This window comes from Ochotona princeps, chromosome 13, assembly GCF_030435755.1.
Source record: "Ochotona princeps isolate mOchPri1 chromosome 13, mOchPri1.hap1, whole genome shotgun sequence".
In the NCBI taxonomy this organism is placed as follows: domain Eukaryota; kingdom Metazoa; phylum Chordata; class Mammalia; order Lagomorpha; family Ochotonidae; genus Ochotona; species Ochotona princeps.
Window position 1 is genome coordinate 55,034,132 of NC_080844.1, and position 22,180 is coordinate 55,056,311.

Genomic DNA, 22,180 nt, shown 5'->3' on the forward strand with positions numbered 1-22,180 from the left:
TCCCATGGGCCATCCTTGTCCATAAAACCTTAAGGTCTCTTGACAGCAATTGCAAGTTTAAAGTTAACCCACAGCCCCTCCATGTTTGGTTGCCTTCCTTGTTCAAACTCCTCTGTTGAGGAATTAAGAGAGTCTACCCTTAAAGCAATCTTCCTTGCATCTTTGAGGGACTTAAAAAACGGACAGAGATTGCAGCAAGCTTCTTTCATAGTTAAGATCCCTAAAGATTCTCTCTCTTCTGTGTGCGTATGTTGTGTATTTATTCATCTGTGTGTACATAAGCAACCACATGTTTACATGTCAGTGTATGCTTGGATGCCTTATGTGAGTTGTATGTGTATTTTTGTATATATGTGTGTCTGGATTCACAGGTTTGTTATAATGTTCAATGAAATGGGCAGAAATAACAAAGTCCTTATTATGTGACCATAATGTATGCCAGCATGAGGGTTAAGGCTAGAAGTAAATTCATACCCTCTGTAAAATCAATATGGGATAATAATAGCTAATTGCCTACGCTGAACTGTCTCAGCGTGTGTAGATTCACCATTTTCAATTCATCCAACGCTGTTCTACTATAACAACTGCATTACCAGTATGTGTGTCTCCTTTTTGTCACTGAATTACAAGCCAAAAACCAAGAAAATTTCATGTCCTTTTGGGCGCCTGAGGGTGGTGGCCGGCACAGAGGTAGCATGACAGGAAAGTCACTGATAGCACACTTAGTTGTGCTGCCAGATGGAGCAGTAGCATCACAGACGATAGTAAGGAATTGCACTAGATGAAGAAGTCCTGAACATGCATTTGTGGCTCATAAATTCATGAAGAGAACCACCAAATGAAAGGACCCAGCATCCTTTTCTCTCCAAAGAGAAAGAAATAATCTTAGCAGAAATGGAGGGGCCTCATTAATTCTTCATAAGTGAATGCAACATTCCACTTAAAATTCAAGCCTTAACTGCAAGATCTTTTGGTGAACAGGAAAGGCATTCGGCAGTGCTGGGAAACGTAACAATATGGACTTGCGAGTTGCAGCACTCACAGGAATTCAGGGATAAGGACAGGCCTTCCAGCCTCTGCAGTGGGCCTGTGCCCTTGCCATGGCCTCAGCTCTGTGGGATGCCAAGGTCTGTTCACATTTTAGAGCAGCTTCCCCTGAACAGACTCCAGAGAATCCTTTGCTAAGGGTCCCTATCTCCCTGCAAGCATCTTAGCTAATAAGGGAAACTGGCACTACTGGTGAGGAAGCAGCCCACCTTGCAAAGCAAAAGGCAGGCCAGAACTCCAGGCTGCATTCTCTGGCTGCTCCCTGGCCCACATGACTGAAGCTCACCCCCTCTCTCCCAGAGTGGCATGAGTGTCACTGCAAATTCACAAGTTACTGGCCTGGAAATATCTGGCAGAGCGAGGGCAGTCTCGCTGGCGGATAAAACAGCAGTCCGTCAGGGCTGCGAGCCCAGGCTTGGGCCACCAGGAAATGAGTTCACCATTTTCAGTTCATCCGACGCCAGTCCGCTCTGGAGCAGGTGCAGGAGCAGAAAGAGAAAGCAAGCTAGATAGCGCCCCCTAGTGCGACATTCTCCCCAGACCCCAGAGCTACCCCTCTTCAACCTTGTGCTTAAGGCAGCCCGAAAAGGGGGTTCTGTAGACTTTTCAAGTGACTCCACAAATATCTTAAAAGACACGAAGCACCCCAAAAGGTCTCTGGGACGTGATCCTCTTCCTCAGTAAATTCGGGGAGTGGAAGAGTGAGGCCTTCTCTGCCTTTCAACCAAAAGGTTGTTCTCCTTTGCCCCGTGGGAAGCAACAGGAAATCCCCTATGCACGAGGAGGGCTGCTTTGCTGGCTGGGACTTCAGGAGCCATTTCTAGGAGGGAAAGGCCTCGTAAAATACTGACGATTGCTTCGGGCTTTGCTTGTAAGCCTGTGTGAGTGATGTGGAAACTGGCCTGTATGTGGGTTGAAAAATAAATAAATAAGCTCACCTTGGGACACACGGCAGTCACGTAACCAGACAGCAGGTTCACAGGGACAGCAAAGTCAGGCAAACACAAGAATGTGGAGGATAAGGAAGGAGATAAGAAAGTACTGGCTGCAGCAGCTCGAGAAGTTCCCAGGATTATAAGAGCCCGAAAATGAACCACTGTGTATTTGCCTCTGTGTCCCCCACTTGCTTGCCCCCACCAGTGCTAAACATAGCTCAGGCACCTGCTCTGTAAGACATGGAGAGGAAGGGAGGATCGTCCAGCCATTGTGGAGTGATTCAGGCTGGTGCCTCTGGAGTAAAATAAAGGTGCTTCCTTTCCACAAGTGGTGGTCAACGTCACAAAACTCAGGGAAAAAAGCATGTTCTGGGGGGAAAAAAACTGCATGGATTTCAGAATTCTTGCACCAAAGCAGACATACATTTTAATTCTGTTTTTGCAACAAATGTCAGGAATGGTCCAGGGAGGAGGGCCATTGGAAACAAAATTTCATTGCAATAAACGCCTTTTCAAAATAAAAAGGCAATCTAGTTACCTCTTAGTATGAATTGGAGTTGCACCTGTGCACTGGTTCAGCATCAGCCCTCCTGTCTGCATTTGCAGTGTGCTGCTATCACCATTCCCATCACTCCGATGCAAAGTCAAGCCCTCAAATCAGACACCAGCAAGTAGTGGGACTGCACTCCAAGACAGAAAAGGGATGAAATAGGGTGTCCCAGTGCCAAGGTGGGTACAGCGGGGAGCTGATGTCACCTCCTACCCTGTTACTCCTTTTTCTGGGCCCCCTCCCTCATACATAGCTCTGTGATGCCCCCAAGAACACCTCATGGGGGTACCCACCCCAAGAAAAGGCAATTCAGAGGAAAACACAAGAATGTGTGGTAGGACATTGCAGTGAGAGAGGCCAGGATGCAAGTGATGGAGTGGGAAAGGCAAGAGATGAACTTACAAAGTCCTTGTACCTCCAAGGCCAAACCAATACTCTGTCCCTGCTGCCTGGGTGCTTGCGAAAAGGAAAGGAGGGCTCGCTAGTTCCTGGACTCGTGTTTGCTGTTGCTTTGTGTGGGGGTCTGTTCCTGGGGGGTTCTGATAGGAGCCAAGTGATCCTACTGTGCGTAGCAGAGAAAGGAAGCCTTCTGGGAGAGGTTGGCCTCAGTAGGAACTAAGGCATTTCTTGCCAAAGATTCCATGTGGGGCCCATGCTGGGATCCCACATGTGGTCCTCATGGAAGGAAGAAGAGCTGCCACCATAAGAACCTCCAGGGGGACCTCGGAGGTCACTATGAGCCATGGCAGGGTGACTTCATCCACCACAGTCTCTACGTGTCCCCACTAGGAACCCAAATGGGGGAGAGGGGCCCACAGAAGGCATGCTCTTCCCAGACTAGAATAGTGCCTCTCTTCTGCAGGCTGTATCCTCCCAATGCCAGCAGGGTGGCTGCAATGCTCTGAGAGATGTGGACCCAGAACATTGCCATGAACCTGACATTGTCCAGTGATCCCCCTGACCACAGGATGTCTGTGGGAGCCTTGGCTGCTTTGAAGAGGAAATTTAACTGCTTGGATTCTCTGATCACCAACATGTCTCATTAAACAAATCACAGACAACTTCTCTGAAATCTGAGGTCCTTGGACTGTGGTCCCTAACCATCCGGATACTGCTGAAACACTGTTGGATACTAGCCAAGCTTTGGGAGGTTCAGGTTAGGAAGCAAAGGCAGCACTGACTCAGTGGGAGGCAAGCTGGTTCTCCCATTCACGGCAGTTCACTGGGCTCCTCACACTCCCTGCAATGGGCCCACAGCACAGACACAGGACTAAAAATGTTTGCAGGACCAGTTCCATGGCAGAGTAGGTTAACCCCCTGCCTACAGTGCTGGTATCCCATATAGGCATTTGTTCAAGTCCCAACTGCTGTGTTCCTGATCCAGCTCCCTGCTAATGTGCTAATGTGTCTGGGAAAGCAGAAGAGGGCCCAAGTCCTAGGGCCCCTATACCCATGTGGGAGACCCAAAAGAACCTGCAAGCTCCTGGCTTCAGACCATCCCAATTCCAAGTGTTGAAGTCATTTGTAGAGTGAGTGAGTGGATAAAAGCTCTCCTTGTCTCTCCTTCTCTCTCTGTAAATCTGCTTTCAAATAAAAACTAAATCTTTTTTTTAACATTGTTTGCAACCAAAACTGCACCTGGAATCAGGGTTGGAGCTTCCAGAGGCAGCTCTACCTTCAAATGTATCCTATAAACCCTGACTTAGAGGCTGAGTGGGCTGAAATTTGAGCCTGAGACTTGTTTAACTTAGACATTAAAATAGTCAGGGAAATTATTTTCAGTGTTTTCATATATTCTGGGAAATTTATAAGTTCAAAACAATGTTAATTTCAACCCTCTAAAAATTAAGTCACTGGCTAATTTAGTTTTCCCTTTCTTGATGATAACTGGTATATTGTGTCCAGCAGCAGTCATTGTAATAAGGTGACTGCCTGGGGCTGGTGTCTGGACCAGCAGTTAAGCTGCCTACTTCCCTCACTGGAGTGCTCAGGCTCTATAGTCATCTCTGGCACCTGCCATCAGCATCCTGCCAAGGCAGACCCTGTGAGGCAGCAGTCATGACTCAGACGGATGGATTCTTGCCAGCCATGTGGGAGACCGATGGACTTTTGAATTTCCTGGCTTTGACCTCCAACCCGGACCATTGCAAGAATTTGGGGAGTAAATTAGCATATGGCAATATATTCACTTATTCTCTCTCTTTTCCTCATTCATAAATAACTAAATGCATAAAGTTATACAGAATAAAAGGAAGTGATGATCCCTGGAGTTTTCATACATACATTTCTTCTGCACCACCAAGAAAAAAGGACTGTACTTTAGGGGTTGAGAAAGTTACCACCCATGGGCCAAATCTGGACTATTTACAACTATGGCCACACCCATTTATTTATAAACTGTCTATGGCTGCTTTGGAGTCATAACAACAGACTCTATGGTCCATCAGGCTTGAAATATTTACTGCCTTGGCTCAGTGTAGAAAATAGTTTCTAACTCCCACTCTTCATTGAATTGATTTTGCTGTTAAGTATGTCTGACTGCGGAGAACAGAACGTCTGAGAACAGGGAGGCCCCATGTGCTTACACAGCACAAAGGAGCACAGTGTACAAGCCTTTCTCCAGGTATGAACCACATTGTCTGAAATGGATGACAAACAGTGACAAAATGCAAATGAGTCTCCTAAAAATACCCTCTGGTTTAAATCTGAAGCCTGGCTGGACAGCAATATTGTGTTCACAAAGTGCTACTAATGACACCCACGCATGCTGCTACTTTCTATTCTGGATGCCACACTCACTGTGTCTCCAAACCGACAGTATCCTGGCATGGTAACTCCCACTCCACCAGCCAACACAGGACCTAATGAAGGATGACCTGCAGGACATATCCAGGCTGCCATTCCCAAGGGCTGAACTCCACAATGCCCATCAAGTCAATCAATAAAATTCAACAAATATTCATTCAATATCACCTGCAGGGGTAGGAAATGTGGACAATAAGTGTTAGGACCTACAGACAAATGTCCCCACAATCCTCTGGTGAACAGCACCATCATCAACTGATTACAATGTCGTTCATTAGTTCGGAATGTAAAGAGAACCCGGAGTGGTGCAAGAAAGAATCTTTGAGTCTGATAGGGAATCCGGTTCTATTTCAGGCGAACCTTGGAGGAACAGAAGGAGCAAGACCAGTAACATAATTTGCAGTGTTCAGTGAAGAATGAAAATATTGGACCCCATGTTAAGATGCTTTAAGAATTTCAAGACAGTGAGCCTAGTGCAGTAGCCTAGTGGCTAAAGTCCTGGCTTTGCACGCACCAGGATTCCATATGGGTGCCAGTTAGTACCCCAGCTGCTCCGTTTCCCATCAGCTCCCTACTTGTGACCTGGGAAAGCCGTAGAGACAGCCCAAAGTCTTGGGACCCTGCATCCACATGGGAGAAATTTCTGGCTCCTGGCTTTAGATGGTCTTAGCTCTGGCTGTTGCAGCCACTTGGAAAGTGAACCAGCAGATGGAAGATCTTTCTCTGTCTTTACTCTGTAAATCTGACTGTCCAATAAAATTAAATAATTCTTTTTTTAAAAAAAGAATTTCAAGATAGTGACAGGTATTAAACCAATGGCAGCACACTTCTGTGCAGGCCACATGCCCATGAGTTCCACAGACACACCAAGAGGCTGGAGCTTGCTGAGGCAGTTAGGCTTCTGCTCGGGCCACCAGCACCCCATTGCAGTGCCCGTCTGGGTGCTGGCTCTGCTTGGGGTTCCAGCTTGCTGCTAAAGGGCACCCTAAGAGTCAACGGGTGATGGTTCAATGACCTGGGTTCCTTCCACCATACGAGAGACTTGGATGGAGTTCTAGATCCCAGCCTTCGGGCTGACCTAGCCTTGACGCTGCAGGCATTCGGAGAAGGAATCAGCCGACATGACAAATGCCTCATTCGCCCTCTCCCTCCCTCTCTGTACTTGTCTCTCTTTCTTCCTGCCTTTCCAATAAAAGCAAAGTGAATAAATAACATGTTTTAAACACATCACATCAAAGATCATTGATACAGACACGTGGAAGAAGTGCCACCTAGTTTAACTGTCCTGGTTCTTGTTTCCCTTCTAATGTTTGATCTGATATCTTGGAGTCATTGTGTGTCCTTTTTCTGTATACAAAGGCAACTCAATCTTTTGTTTCCCCTAAAGATGTCATCACTCAGTGTCAAGTTCCTAAGAGTGTTGGACCCACGACTCCAACCTAAAACCACCTGTCCCATGTCTGACCATCAGTCCACCTCCTGCCAGTTCCGTCTACCTGTGTGGAGGCCACTCTGTGGCCTGAGACTCTCCTTGGGCATGTGTCCCATCTGCAAGTGGACAGTGATGCTGACAATATACAGGGACACTGTTGGCAATCTTGTCTGCCTATTGGGTGCTGTTGTGAATGCAAAGCCCACTAGCCACCATGTACACATCTCCAGTGGTTTCAAGCTGAAATAAAGCAATAGGTGACCCTTGCTTTTCTAAGAAGGATACACCAAGGGAGTGGCAGACTCAGAAACTAAGACCCCCCATAAGCTTTCCCTGCTTGTGGGAGCACCACACTCCCAGACCTGCACTCCATCCATATCCCAGCATGCTGGTCCTTCCACAAAGCCTTCTTCTGAGTCTTCCTCTCCAAAGTCATTGTTTTCACCTCCAGAATCCCATGGTGATGATGACTGTAGTTCCTTTGCCTCATTAGACAGGCAGCAGTGTACTAATAGGGTAAGTTTTGCAGGAGCAAGTAGACCATAAATTGGAATACAGCACACCCACCCTGAAATCTCCTCACCCCACACAAGAGCTCTTACGCACACTTCCATGAGAGCAGTCCAGAACATTAAGACAAAGGGCGATTTAAAAATAGGTTTACCTTGGTGCAAAAATAAAATCTTGAAATGCTTAGTTTATTCACACTACATATCCCCATGAATTTTTTTGAAGGATCTTTGTACTTAACACACACATTAGGCACATATACATAATGCACAATGTGTTCACTTATGCAGATACATAAATGGATGTATATCCTTGCCTGTACTCATCCACACTAAATAACAGGAGGCAGATAGAAGTACCAGCTCTTTCCAGGAATATTTGCACTTTAGTAGAATTCCAGGATGATATGGGCAAGGCAGATGGCAGGCATTAGCCAGGCAGATACTAACTAACCAGCTTCCAGGCCTTCTCTTCTCACCGAGAGAGCATCCTTAGGAATACAAGCAGTTTTACCACTGGCTCATGCAAAATATAACTGAGACGGTAGCACTGAGAGAAACTCCTTAGAGTAGGCCTCTTCACCCAGGACAGTGTCCAACTTGATTGGATGTGTCTCCTCTTGAAGGTGACCCACACCCACAGGCATTGCTTGTAGGCAATGCTGGGTTTGTGTCCCCAAGAGATATCACCACAGCATCTCCTCAAGCTTCCTGACCCCAGGACCACAGGCAGGAACTGATGTGGTGACCATGCTGCAAGTTCGTGCCCTGTGGTCACACCCCCAAAGACCTTCTGAGTAGTGGCATGAGGCACTGACCCTCGGTCATAATCTGTAAGGCAAAAGATTTATACGATCTGCCTTGGTCGTGATCTGATGCCAGACACACACTCTGGAAACACATAAAGCCCCCACATGTAGGAAGCAGCTCTGAACACGTGCCATTCTCCTCTCTCCCCAAAGTCTTTCACTCCCAGTGAGCAAATTCCTAAATCCCAGACAGGTGGGTGCTGCTGCCTCACCTGCAGCCTGGAGCCTGATGGCTTCCACGTGGGACCTGCCTTCATCATGACCAAAGATCAACATGGAATTAAAATCCGCACAGGAGACAAAGACAGCCCATGGAGCAGACTGAGTCTGCAGGAAAGGTGTTGGTGGGTGGCGGCGAAGGCACGTTCACCAGTACAAGGCCAGGATCTCTTCCAGCAATACAACTGCTGTGAGATAGAAGAACTGGGAGAAACTGCTGGAATAACTAACTGGTGCATCCAGACAAACTCTTTCCCAAGAAAACACTCAAGCGTAAGACACCGAGGCTCTGCCATGGGATGAGTTGCGCTGGCAACGTGAAACAGGGCCCTGCTATCTCATCCATCTTCAACCCCATCCCAGTGCTGCTGGCCAGGATCTCATGTCACTTTGTGGCCAGGAACCCCACATCTCACCTTGTATACCTTATAACCCTCCAATAATGTGGTCAGATACGTGGTACAGGTCATTAAGGAGCCTCACAATGTGCAGGGGAGCAGAGACAACACAATTCTGTGAATCCAATGATGTCAGAGGAAAAAAGGTTGTCCCAGACTCCAAAGGCGCTGGTGCCATGGGACTGCCTGCTCTGAGTGGTTGCCCAAGGAAGCTGGAACCAGAGAGGAGGCATTTCTTGGGAAGAGGATCTTATACACCTGCTTCACCAAGCCACTCGTTGTAAGTCCTTGTGTTTCCATGGCTACGTTTTTGATCAACAAATCCTATTATTTCAAGAGATCCTTCTGACATCATTTCTCCACCTGTATTGTCTCTGAAGAAATATAATATTTTGGTTGGTAGGTATACATTGGGGGTGGAAGTTTTGAGGGTGGGAGAGGGGACAGGTAACATATATGCCTTTTTCTCTGCAAAGACATGCCATTTTCCCCTATTGTTTATAGTTTGATTATAAAGACTTGACATGTGGATTTGGAAGTAAATGTAATCATTCACCAGTTCACAATCAACATTTTTGCATCCATTAGCCCATTCTACGTTAGTATATGCCATATCCAGCCTGGCTTACTTGATTAAGAGAGGCAAAAACAGAGTACAAGGAATTCAACAGAAAGTGCTTCTGGCCAGTGTTAAAAGCATGAAAAGATGAAAATGCAGTAAAATTTGAAGCAGTGTTTGAGTCCAAAATCAGGGTATGTATATTGTGCCATCCATAGATTTTGGACCCACACCTGACCCCTGGTTAGCCGTCAGTAGTACTCCTGATACTACACCGCCATCTAGTGGTCAATCTCCTGTGGCTGCGTCCAGCATCTTTCAAATAAAAATCTGATAGTCTCCATTTTCAGGAATGCAGGGGTTTTGCCTGCATCCCCTTCCTTTACAGAATGTGCCAAATTACACACAAAATGCTCGACTCCTTTCAGAAGAAATTTACCTACTCTGGGAAAGGGAACAACGGTAATAATCCCTCCATGTGGACTTGGGGGGGTGGGTGGAGAGGTGCAGGGGGTGGTTTCAGGGAGTGATGAGCTTGCTCCCTGGGTTTGCCTGGAAGGCGCCCATGCTTAGAGTACCTGGGCAACATGGAAAACAGAAGCTTCTCCATCCTCCCCTTCTCTGTCAGCAGGTGGCTGGCACACTTCCTCCAGGTGGTTGGCATTTTCCAGTTTGCTCAGCATACTGTCCAGTGTGCTGTTGTGCCTTCAAAAGAACCAAAACTTTAACATCATCTTCCAAGATCCTGTGGTCGCAGTGCGGCATGATTTCCAATGACTCGTCCAAAGAAAGTATTCCTCGCTCTTCAGCTTTCAGCTAAAGAGTACCAAGGCTCAGCAAGGAAATGACCGTGGCAGAGGCCATCTCACAGGACAGAGCCTGTCCGTCAGTGGCTCTGGAAACTTAGGCTACATCCGCTGTTTTCCTGATTCTTGATGTACTCACCTGCAAGGTGGGGCTAACAACACATACCTCACGAAGACATTCTGGACATTTCGTGAAACAATATGTCCAAGTGTTTTGTCGGGCACGCAGCCAGTACTCAACAAATGATGCCCTGGGTGGAGCCCCTCGCCATGCCCTAATGAGCTTCAGACCATGGTCAAGCCATTTGAAAATGCAGGCTTGGGGACAGGCCATTCTGTTCTTTTTAACCTGTCCACCATAAGGGGCACTTGAGTATCAAGAACTATACTATAGTAATGTTCTAGGGGAACTCAGTGAGAAGGAGGAAATTGGGGAGGGGATAAGGAAAATCCCAGGGTCTATGGAACTGTATCATATAATGATAATAATAATACAAAGTAAAATTTAATATATATAGCCAATAAAAATAACAAAAAGACAAATGTTCATTTGTCTATTAAACATACTGTCAATAATAATTTTTAAATTATATGACTCAAAAAGTGCAGACTACAGGAATATTGTGTTTAAAATGCATGCCTGCCTCCCAGTCCAGTGTTTTCCTACCAATTCAAGCTTTCTCTTAGCATGGTAATGTCTTCATGTAAGCTACGTATCAGAAGGTAATACAATTATCCTGATCAGAAGGAAGCTACTACCAAGAAAGCTGCATGAGGGACACGTCATTGCTTACAGGCATGACCCTGAAATGATGACTTGAAAATGATTAAGAGGACATGTAAAACCTCCCTCCCTGGAAAAGAAGGACCTAAATAACCAATAATGTCTGGAATGGATAAACAGGGCTGTGAAATTATCAGCATATAATCCATTTTTGTTGATTTGAAAGACAGGTGGATGAAGAGAGAGAGATCTTCTACCCACTGATTCACTTTCCCAAATGCTAGCAACATCCAGGACTGGGCAGGGCTAAGACTGAGCATCGAGAACTCAATCAGGTCTCCCCAGTGAGACGCAGGGGTTCACCTTGGTGGGCAGCACTGCTTCCTTCTAAAGTCTGCACCTGTAGAAGCTAGAACTAGAACTAGAAATCAGAGCTAGGAGCTGAACTCAGGCACTCATATAGGAGCTGCAGCCATTTACCGCTAAGCTGAACACCCATACTTTATTATATATTTTTTTTCAGTCTTTATGAATGAAAGGCAAGATGTCTCATTCCACGTTGGCCAGCAGTGAGCAGAGTTTGGCATATGGCAGACAGTGAGTGAGTCAGGGGAAGGAGGAAAGAAGAGAAGGAAAAAGGAAGGAAAGTCTAAGGAGCCCACAGTCATGTAGCTTTAAAAATCTAGGGGTTAAGTTACTAGGAGAAATGCCTCTAAGACATGAAGCTCACCCTTAGGGATCAGGTTTTCAGAAAATTCCCAGGATGACTGGGAAAGCAGGGATCTTCTCTGGAGAGTCACCCCAACAGGTCTTTCCCAAACCCACAAACTTCTCATCACCTTTCTCTTCAGACAGGGATTCCCCCTCCCTGTGTTTTCAATCAGTTGTTTTACAGAGAATATTTCCTAGAGGAAATCAGACTTCTATATGATGTCAGGAATGGATAAGCATTTCATGTTGGAAATCCCCTAAGCATGCTTTACAAACTTTTGCGTTCCACTTTATGTAGTAGTGATTTTACCAAATAAGTGTTCCCATCATGTTGGGTTCCTCAGTCTAAATTTGTAAACCCACTTTCTTTCACTTCCTCAGTAGCTTCTCCTGACATTTATTAAACACCCCACGTAATCAGATTTTGTACAGGAAATAACATATGAGAACAACGTATGCCTGCTTGGGTATACTCACATACTGTAAGTATGTGAACATGAATAAATTTAAAACACTCATGTGTTGGTTACTCAGTGGCGTGTTTTTTTTTTCATGGTACTGTAATTTGTTGTTGATGTTTTGTGCTGTTGTGGCTGTTCTAACTCATACCAGTTGTTGACCTTGTTTCATGGCTTCTCGGTGATATATAGTGATGGAGTACTGGAGTCTATCATATACAGATGTGGGGGTACAATGGAACATGCATCCCTGCATCCAGACGAAAGATGGATCCCAATGAAACTGTTGGACATGTGTAGACAATGGGATGCTGGACTGTCTGACATTGTCTGCACCAACAATGTTGGGGTACACTTAAATAAGAGACTGACAGAATTATTATTCTTTATGAAGGACTACACTGTTGTAACAAAATGGGAAAAATCTGACAGGGGGGTTTGAGGGGGGAATCGCATCCTATACAAAATTATACCACATAATTCAAAATTCAAAATAAAAGTATATTTTAAAAAACACTTAGTATTAGATGAGAGAAACCTGTCTGAAACATATTGTATAGATTATGTGTGATTCTGCTTATTTGACTTTCTGGAATATGCAAAATTATGGAGGCTGAGAACAGACCAGAGATTACCAAGAGGTGGGGGAGAGAAAGTTTGAAGAGGTGAGGTACAGGGGAATTTTTCTGAGGTCGGAGAAATGAGTCTACATGAGACTGGTGCACACATGTCCCTGTGCATTTTTTTCAAAACCCATAGAACCTTACACCACAAGAAGTGAAACTTAAGGAACACAAACTTTAAAAATACAATTAGGAAACTAGGCAATCCAGTGGTGGAAGGCAGACAATGACAGAAGAGTTCAATTGTATTGAAAAATCTGACATAATCTCTTGGAAGTAAGTAGTGGGATATGGCGCAGATGGATGTCACTGCTGAATGACTAGAGTCTGTAAAACCTAAGCTACAAGGTCATGATCACTGTACTCTAGTCAGTAAAACTGTTGTTCATGGGCATGCAGGTTAACAAACCTGAAACCACTGGATCCATACGCTGAGACTAAACAGGTAAGTTAAGAGGGGGTAGTTACATGGGCATGCATTCTTCCTCTCCATGTAAACATCAAAAATAAAATAAATCTATTATATTAAAAAGAGAAAGGGTATCTGGAGGAAGCCAGGGTTCTCACTGCTGGGAAGGGAGGTTACACTTGAAGAAAGGGGAAGAGTGGATTGAATCACGGTGGTGAAGAATTGCAGCTGGAGACCTCAGTGGAAAGTGGCAGTTAGTTTAATAGAGATGCAGGTGTGTGGGGACAGTTATGCCAGCAACACACATCTGGTTTAGTGTATACATGTCCACTTCTTTGTTCTATCTACTGCAAGGGCACAGAAGCATCAACATCAGTAGCACTGAGCGGACTCAGTGTTCAGTTCATGGCTGTTTATTTATTATTATTGCAAAGTTAGATATACAGAGAGGAGGAGCGACAGAGAGGAAGATCTGTTCAATGATTCCTCTGGGTCTCCCACGTGGGTGCAGGGTCCCAAGGCTTTGGACTATACTCAACTGCTTTCCCAGGCACAAGCAGGGAGCTGGATGGGAAGCAGAGCGACTGGGATTAGCACCAGCACCCATATGGGATCCTGGCATATTCAAGACAAGGACTTTAGCTACTAGGCTACCATGCGGGGACAGGTCATGGCTTCTGATCCAGCTTCCTACTAATGTGCCTGGGAAGAGAGCAGAAAGTGTTTCAGGTACTTGTGTCCCTATCATCCATGTAAGAGACCAGGACAGAGTTCCTATTTTATCATGGCCCAATGCCTTGCTATTGCAGCCACTGAGAAGTGGACAAGGAGATGAAAGACATACATGCGTGCACATGCACACACACGCATGTGCACCTCTCAGCAACACAAGTTCTCAGCTGCAGCTTCAGAGCTTTGTGCAGTAGAATCACCTGGAGAGCTGCAAATTGTTGGGTGAGCATCCCAAACCGCTGCCACCAGGACCTCTGGGGCTAACAGCACAGCAAAAAACAAGCCTGAATATATCATAAGTGGACAGCTGAGCAGGATTTTATCACAAATGTTAAATGCACCTAAGATATAGTTATCTATTCAATGCCCAACTTTGAAGAAACATTCACCCACATGTACAAAGAGACAAGGGCGTTCATCACAACTACTTGTACTAGTTAAAATAATGGAATAATCAAAATGTGCGTCGGTGAATAATGTGTACTGTAGCTACGCAGAGTCACTGATTCTGAATATTTCAGATCTCTATTTACATGCAATGAGAGCACTTGGCTTAGATCATGATAGACTATACTCACCAAATGAAAGGTTTGAGGGAATGGAGAGCCATGGGTGGCTGGTAGCATAGAAACCTCCCCACATTCAAGACAGAAAGTTGCTAGCAACATGCTGCCTGAATGGAGGCATGGTTAGAACTGAGGACACTGGGACCTGAGTGGAGGAGAAGTCGGCGCTGAGGATCCTGGGACCTGAGTGGAGGAGAAGTCGGCGCTGAGGATCCTGGGACCTGAGTGGAGGAGAAGTCGGCGCTGAGGATCCTGGGACCTGAGTGGAGGAGAAGTCGGCGCTGAGGATCCTGGGACCTGAGTGGAGGCATGGTCAGCACTGGGCCCTTGGGATCCACAGAGCCCAGGGCCCAAGACAAAGTGAGAAGCCGGAGCACCCAGTGAACTCTGGAAAGGCAGGAAGTGTTACTGAGCCCTACTCCACTTAGATGGAGCTGAGGCAGTGGTGCTTGTACTGAGACACACAGAAAAGTTCCTGGGAAACTCCAGAAAACAACTCTGGGACTGGCGTTGTGGTATAGCAGCTAAAAGACACTACCTGCAATGCTGGGATCCCGCAAGGGTCACCAGTTCATGTTCCAGCTACTCTGCTTCCTGCTAAAGGTCTGGGAAAACGCAAGACTCGGGGAAGATGGTTCAAGTGCTTGGTCCCCTGCCACTTATGTGGGAGATCTGAATGAAGCTTCTGACTTTCCAGTTTTGGCCTGACCCAGCCCTAGCCATTGCAACCATGTTGGGTAGTAAAGCAGCAAATGGAAGATCTCTTTATCTGTAACATTGACTTTCAAATAACTTAAGTAAATTGTTTTGTTTTGTTTTGTTTTGAAAAGAGAGAAAGGAAAAGAAAAAAAACAGCATGGATGCCCAGACCCCATCTTCTATCTCTGACTGGTTGACATGAGGTGGGGTGAGTCATCTTGAAGACAAACATCTACCTGACTTTGTTATCTTTAAAATGCCTAACCAGTCTCATGATTGATGGTGAGAATGCAGGAAGAATGCAGAAGAACAAGGCGAGAGAGAGAGAGAGAGAGAGAGAGAGAGAGAGAGAGAGAGAGAGAGAGAGAGGCAGACAGATGGGCAATCTTGGGGGCCCAGCAAGCTGGGAGGAGAACCAGCCTCCTAACTCAGATTCACAGCACAGGCTTGATCCACCTGCAGGACTCTTTTTGCTCATCTTCCTTGGATGAACAGAACATCTACATGCAGCCCATTCCAGAGGAAGGCCCACCTGTGGACACCTACACAGGTGGCAATCAAGAAGTGAAGGAACCCCTTTGACTCTCTGCTAACAACGGATCCAAGGTCTGTCAATAGTTACCCAAGGGGTCAGTGGTCTTCTCATGATACAGTCTGGCTGGCTGGCCATACTTGAACTTCCACAGCCCAAATCCCCACACCTTCATCTGCATATGACCATCCATCAGACAGTTGGAAGGTTGCAGGTTTCCATGGGGCCCCAGGGGCCTCCTGTGAAGGAATGTCATTCCCTGTAAGGGTAGTGACAAGTCAGGGAGGCAGGGCAGCCATCAGCAGGCCCTGTTGGAAGAAGCAGAAGCAGTTGGGGAGATGGACAGAAACACAGACAGACAGATGGGGGCAGGGGAACATGCCAATCTCTGTGGAGCTCCAGCTCCACCGCACAGCCACCTGCCTTTGGAATCTGCTTGGACGCAGGCACACAAAGGGGAGAAAACTGTTTCTGGTTCCTCAGTGATGGGCCAAGAGAGTGAGAACGCATGCATACAATAAAAGTATTCTGATAGTCAGGCCCCTGGACTGAAATCCCAGCTCCAGCCCTGAGCAGAAGGCTTTTTCCTGTAAGCTCCATTCTTGTCAAAATGGAAGTGGTGGTTAATTCCTACCTCATTGTCATCATGTGGATGTGGAGAATAATCATGGTCATAGAAGTAACACACCAGTCACAGTGGATGTGCACAATAAATGTCTAGACCTATTGGATCAGATAATGCACTGTAGCAAGAGTCCCAGATGAGTGCCCAACACAATGGCTCAGTCATTAAATCCTCACCTTGCAAGCACCTTGTAAGCACCAGGATCCAATAGGGGTGCCAGTTCATGTCCTGGCTGCTCCATTTCCCATCCAATCCCCTGCTTATGACCGGGAAAACAATACAGGACGGCCCAAAGCCTTGGGACCTTGTACCCATGTGGGAAATTCGGATGAATCTCCTAGCTTCCCAGCTGTTGCAGCCACTTGAGGAGTAAGCCAGTGAATGGAAGATCTTTCCCTCTGTCTCTCATTTACTTTGGCAATCTGACCTGCCATTACAATAAGAATAAATACATCTTGAAAAAAAAAGGAAGAGAGTCCCAGATGATTAGTGAACATGTGACAGTCTGAGAAGATGCCATGCTGAACCACAAGACACTTCCCAAGGGAGCTGAGTCATAAAGGCAGAAGACATTCTCAATGAGCAAGAAGGTGGACTAGTGAGCTTTCATGGGAGGGGGTACGGGAGGTGGGGCATGAAGAAAGGTCTGGAGTTGAGGAGGGCAGCAATTTTGGGGGAGGACAGATACAAGAGGTGTGAACTGTCACATTTGAAACATTGGAGAGACGGACATGTGTTGCTTTCTCTGAAATTTCCAAGGGTAGATCCAGAAGCAGTGAAATGAAGTTAAGGGGAAAGGGGCTGACTACATATCAGGGGCAGATCAAAATTAGGGTCTGATGCTTGGTTCTTTGGTTTTGTTTTCCTTTGCCTTGCCCACCCTCTTCAATGGCTTCCCTGAGAAGGCAGTCGAGCAGTCATTCATTAGCATTTCCCGCACCTTGGACCATCAGGTCCTGATGTCAGAGCTGTGTATCTTAGGTTAAAGTCTCTGAGACATTTGCGTTCAGAATACTTAGGGAGTTGATAGAAGAACTACACTCAACGTTTCCCAGACCCGGACATCTCATGGGACACTTCACCTGTGCCAGCTGCCATACCCCAGGCTTCCTCACCTGTCTCACCCAAGAGGTTTCATAGGAAGGGTGAAAAGCAGCATTGTCATCTTCTAGGGTCTTAGAAGTTGATAGTGTGGCCTCATGCCAGGTACCAATCAAGCTCCTTACCTCAAACAGCTCGTGCAGACCATGCTGGGGACTCTACGGAGGTGTTGTCAATAGCCCCAGGTTACAGGTGAGCAAGGGGGATAACCAATAAACTCATCTGTCCCTACTCACAAAGTTGGATGGTGATGAAGTTGGACCAGGAATTTCACAATCTGATGTCCAGTCCATGTCCTTGACCCTCTATCTAGATGCCCCCCTGCTAACAAAATAAGCTATGAAAGCCAGAGAGCAACATGAGATTGAGTTCTTCCTTTTAGCCCCTGAATACCATGCAGATCCACACTATAATGTGAATGTATGGTGGACAACTAAATAGCAATAAAACTCTTGAATGCTATACACAAGCTACTTAGTACATATGATCATACTGAGTGTTTTCTGGGGCTTGTTCTTTGTTTCATGGTGAGGAAGCTCTAGATTTTAAATCACTTCCAGAAAGCTGAGGATACAGCTGGGGTAAAAATCCAATAAGGATTTCCTTGCAATCCCAGCCTCTTTTAAGGCACTAGATTTTATTACTTCCTGTGCCATGTTTGATTGTAGAGAAAGAAAGGGGAAAGGGGAAGGAGGAGCGAGAGGCTTGGGCCAAACCATGCCATTTCCCTAACTCTATTACACAGAGGGGCTGGAAAGGGAGGTTGAAGTCATGCATGGGTTATGTGGGACACAGGCCTTTGTCCTAGCCACAAGCTTGCAACAAGGAGGAATGTAAACACACTGTTGTACCTAGAACAAGGTTCTAGAGATTCTTGAGCACCTGCTCAGGGAGTCACTTCTTCCTCCAGCAGGACTGACAGGTTAAGTCACTGTCCTGCTTTGACCAGAACCCTGGGGTCAGTATGCATGAGAAATGTAGATAACAAAGAAGATATCCAGGAAAGGAGACAGGCCACCCACTCGACCTCCCTCCTCCAAAGATCCAGAGACTCCACCATGTTGCCTTATCAAGTGGCTGGCTGGGCTTTGAGACTGCAAAATTGACTCCAATTTTGAAATTACAACACTCTGCCTGTAGGGGCTTGAGGAGTGTTGCCTCTGAAATTTCTCCAGCAAGGCTCCAGCAAACTAACTTGCAAGTTTGCTGTCTAGTGAGGCCCACATCCAACCCAGGTTCTCTCGGCCCTCACAGGAGGCTCTTCAATCACTAAGCTTTCTCTCTCTCTCTTTCTCTCTCTCTCTCTCTCTCTCTCTCTCTCTCACACACACACACACACACACTCACACACACACACACACACACACACACACACCAGCCTTTCTAGCCTTCCACCTTCCACTCGTGGTTCCAGGACCAAACTCAGCACCACACAACAACACATAGTTGCTTTCACTTACAGATCTCATGCCTAGGGTAACAAGAACATGCTTAAAGAACCTCTAGGAATGCAGTCCCCTCAAGAAATGGGAGGGACATCTTTGTTTCTATTTTTCAACCTGGTGGAAGTGGCTGACTTCTATGTATCATGCAGAAGAACAAACAGAATTCTAGGAAGGTTCATGATTAATGAGTCAGATAACATGCACTTTGGACAGCTCTGCCACCTGTTAGCTACATTTTCTGCCATGCTGGAAATTCTCAAGTGTCCTAAAGGACTTCTACCTCTGAACCTTACACCTGTGCTCTCTAACAGTCAGCAGAGAGAAACAGAACATGGAGCAGACAGTCTGTGCAGACAGATGAGCTGCAATCCCGATCTACCCCGATCAGTTGGGCAGGCAACTTCATCTTGCTAAGTCTCAATTTTTCCTCCTCTTGAAAATGGAGTAGATCTAAATATACTATTTTAGTTATAAATAAATTAAAAGAGAGTTGATTATTAATAATTTAGCTCACTGCCCAAAACAGAAAACAAGTCACATGTTTAATTTTTTTCTAACCATGTTAAATAAATGAAATAGATGAAATTAGTTTTAATAATGTATTTTGTTTAACCTGACAGATTCAAATATATCATGGCAAAATGAAATCAACACAAAAATACTGATGGGGACGTTTTACATTCTTTAGAAAAATGAACAAATCTTCAAAATCTGGACTGTTATAGTTACAGAACACCTCAATTTGGATAGCCACATGTTCAATGTTCCTTGACCACATATGGCTGTGGCTACTATATCTGGAAGGGTCCAAAATTTCCTACAGGAATACAGAGATTAAGAAATGTCCTTTTTTAACAAACATGATGATAATACTCCTATTGATAATATAACAGCATCTATAGGACACCTGTTATTAGGCAAGCATGGTGTTAAGTACTTGACACAGCTTAGTCCTCACAAAAACCGTATGAAGTTCATACTGTTAGTAACTTCTTTCAAATTTTTATTTATTTTAAAGGCAACGAGACAGAAATACAGATCTTCCATCCACTGGTTCACTCCCCCAAATTCCTGCAATAACTGGCTCTGATCCAAGGTAAACTCAAGAGCTGGGAATATAGATTTATACGGGTCACCCATGAGAATGGCAATAACCCAGCACCTTGAGCTATTTCCTGCTACTTCTCAGAGTGCACATTAACAGGAACCTGGTACTAGAAGAAGAGTTGGGATCCAAATTAGGGTGTGGGCAAGCCAAGAGGAATCCTAATTACTGAGCCTAACGCCCACCACTGATGCCATCTTGATACATAAGAAAAATGAGGCTGAGCCTGATGAAGGTCACCTGGCCAGTAAGTGGCAGAGTCAGACTCCAGGTCCCTGGGATAACTGCTTGACAAAATGTCCTTCATTATGAATCTACCAAGCTTCTCTTATTTAGAAATGAAAGTCCATCCCTAACTAAAGTAGAGCATTCTAATTTCCAAAATTCCTGCCTGAGTCCACCCCACTGAGTTGAGTTCTTTAGGGACAGAAGAATGTGTTTTATTCTTTTGTGCCTTCTGTACCCCGGATCACATTTCACCCAAATTCAGCACTCCATATATATACAAAGAGCAAATGTGCAGCACCCCAGAATCTCTCCAGTAACTGGTATAAAGGAAAAGGAAGTGCTGGTCAAACCAACACAAGGAGAAGACTTGCTGGCATGATGGATATGTGACAGAAAAACCATAACCTGACCTATGAAACATGGCCCAACGCCCATACCTGTGGCAAAGTTCCAAGACACTACAGTACATTTTCTACCATTCATAGTCTCTTTCAAAGAATGTTGGCAGAGTGCCTGACACTACATGGCCTGCATGAGACCTTGATCTATCTAACTCATTGTGTCATGTGGAGTAGGAAGTAAACTCAGCCACCTAGAGCAGATGATGACCACCAAGAAATGGTTCTTCACAGCCCTTTTCTCACCCACCCCAACATTTTCTGGGATACATTTGGGGTTACTGATTCTTGACAGCCAAGTACCCACACTGAATAGATCAGATCTGTTAGTCATCCAAACTCTGGTAGAAATCTGCTTAGCAGAAATGATTTCTGCTCTTTTGATTGGGACACAAGACCGATAAACAGAGCCCAGAGTATTCCTAAAGGCTTTATGGGAAGGGTGAGAAAAGTGAAACAAAGCACATCACGGCCTGGAACAGGAAACCAGTCATCCCCTCCCACTTTACACCTTGCTATGTAATTTACATGTACAGTTACAGATTGCTGTCTCCTTCTTGCTGCAGTTAGATTTTAAACCATTCAAAGCCAGAAACAAGCCCTTGTCTTCCTGTAAGGGTTTGTTGAATAGGTTACCTTTAAGAGATACTCAATAAAGTATTTTAATAACAGTGATGACACAGCATTAACACCAGAACTTAGCCATCGAGAACTTCTCTCCAAAGCATAGGAAATCAAAGTTTCAAAAAAAGCTATAGGTTTTGGCTTCTTAGAAAAAAAAAGCAGCACAAGCCCAGAGGAAGGCAAGCTTTTTGATTTCAGCCAAGCCAACCTCATTGATTATTCTCCCATGGTAATTGAGATCCAAAAAAGGGAAGTAGCATGGCAAAGCCACCCACTCGGGATGTAAATGGCTCAGTTTTCCAGAAAGGTAGAGCTTACATTTCACCCACAGAGACATCACAACACCCAGGCAAGTCTTCCCATAGGAGTCTTGGTCAATACATAGGAATATTGACTGGTAGCTGGATTGCCAATGTGTGGTTGATAACCAGTCCTTGCCATGTTGTTCACTTATCAGAGGAATTTCCTTACCAAGACCTACTCCCAGGTCATTGGCTTGGTACCTTCTGATGGTGAAAGTACATTCAGTAGGTTAGAAAGAAGAGCTGGATGGTAGCCCAGGAATGCTAGTCCATGGTGTCAGAACCCACTCCACAGTAATCTGCACCCCTCAGTCCCAGCTGCATGCCTATGCAGTGGCAGTCGATGACAAGAAGTCATTCAGGTCTTTTGGTTGAAATGGTTTCCTCTCAACATTCCTCCTACCTTGCTTCTATGACAATAGGCAGGAATGGGCCTGTCTCTACTTCTCTCCCAATTGTCCTTACCAGCCCCTAACCAGGAATCTCCCACCCCAGCTTAGTTCATGGCTTAGTAATTATATTCTGTTTGGGATAAAAAAAATTCTGCCCTAAAAAATATAAAGACCTTGCGTTCATTCCAGCTTTAGCGTAAAATACTTTCCTCCCTCCATCTTTACCTGTAATCAGGGAGGAAGAAAAGAATGGAAAGTCTGAAGGAAGTCGGTAGATGATACAACTGAGATCACTTTGTTTGAAGAGTCAGGATTTTCAGGAAAGATCACAAGTTTAACTCAGGACACAGAACAACTCAACATCACTATTGTGTTTTGTTTTCTAATAGAGTCTATGTTTTACTCATATTGACTATGACACAAGCAAAATGAAGTCC

At 45.4% G+C, this 22,180-nt stretch overlaps 1 protein-coding gene and 1 pseudogene across 1 annotated transcript in view; both read right to left on the reverse strand.

Annotated features, from left to right (window-relative positions):
- GPAM (glycerol-3-phosphate acyltransferase, mitochondrial) overlaps positions 1 to 22,180 on the reverse strand; it is a 158,687-nt gene that overhangs the window by 123,295 nt on the left and 13,212 nt on the right. The gene's annotated exons all lie outside the window — the stretch shown is intronic.
- LOC118759442 (guanylate cyclase 2G-like) lies at positions 1,619 to 9,946 on the reverse strand (annotated as a pseudogene).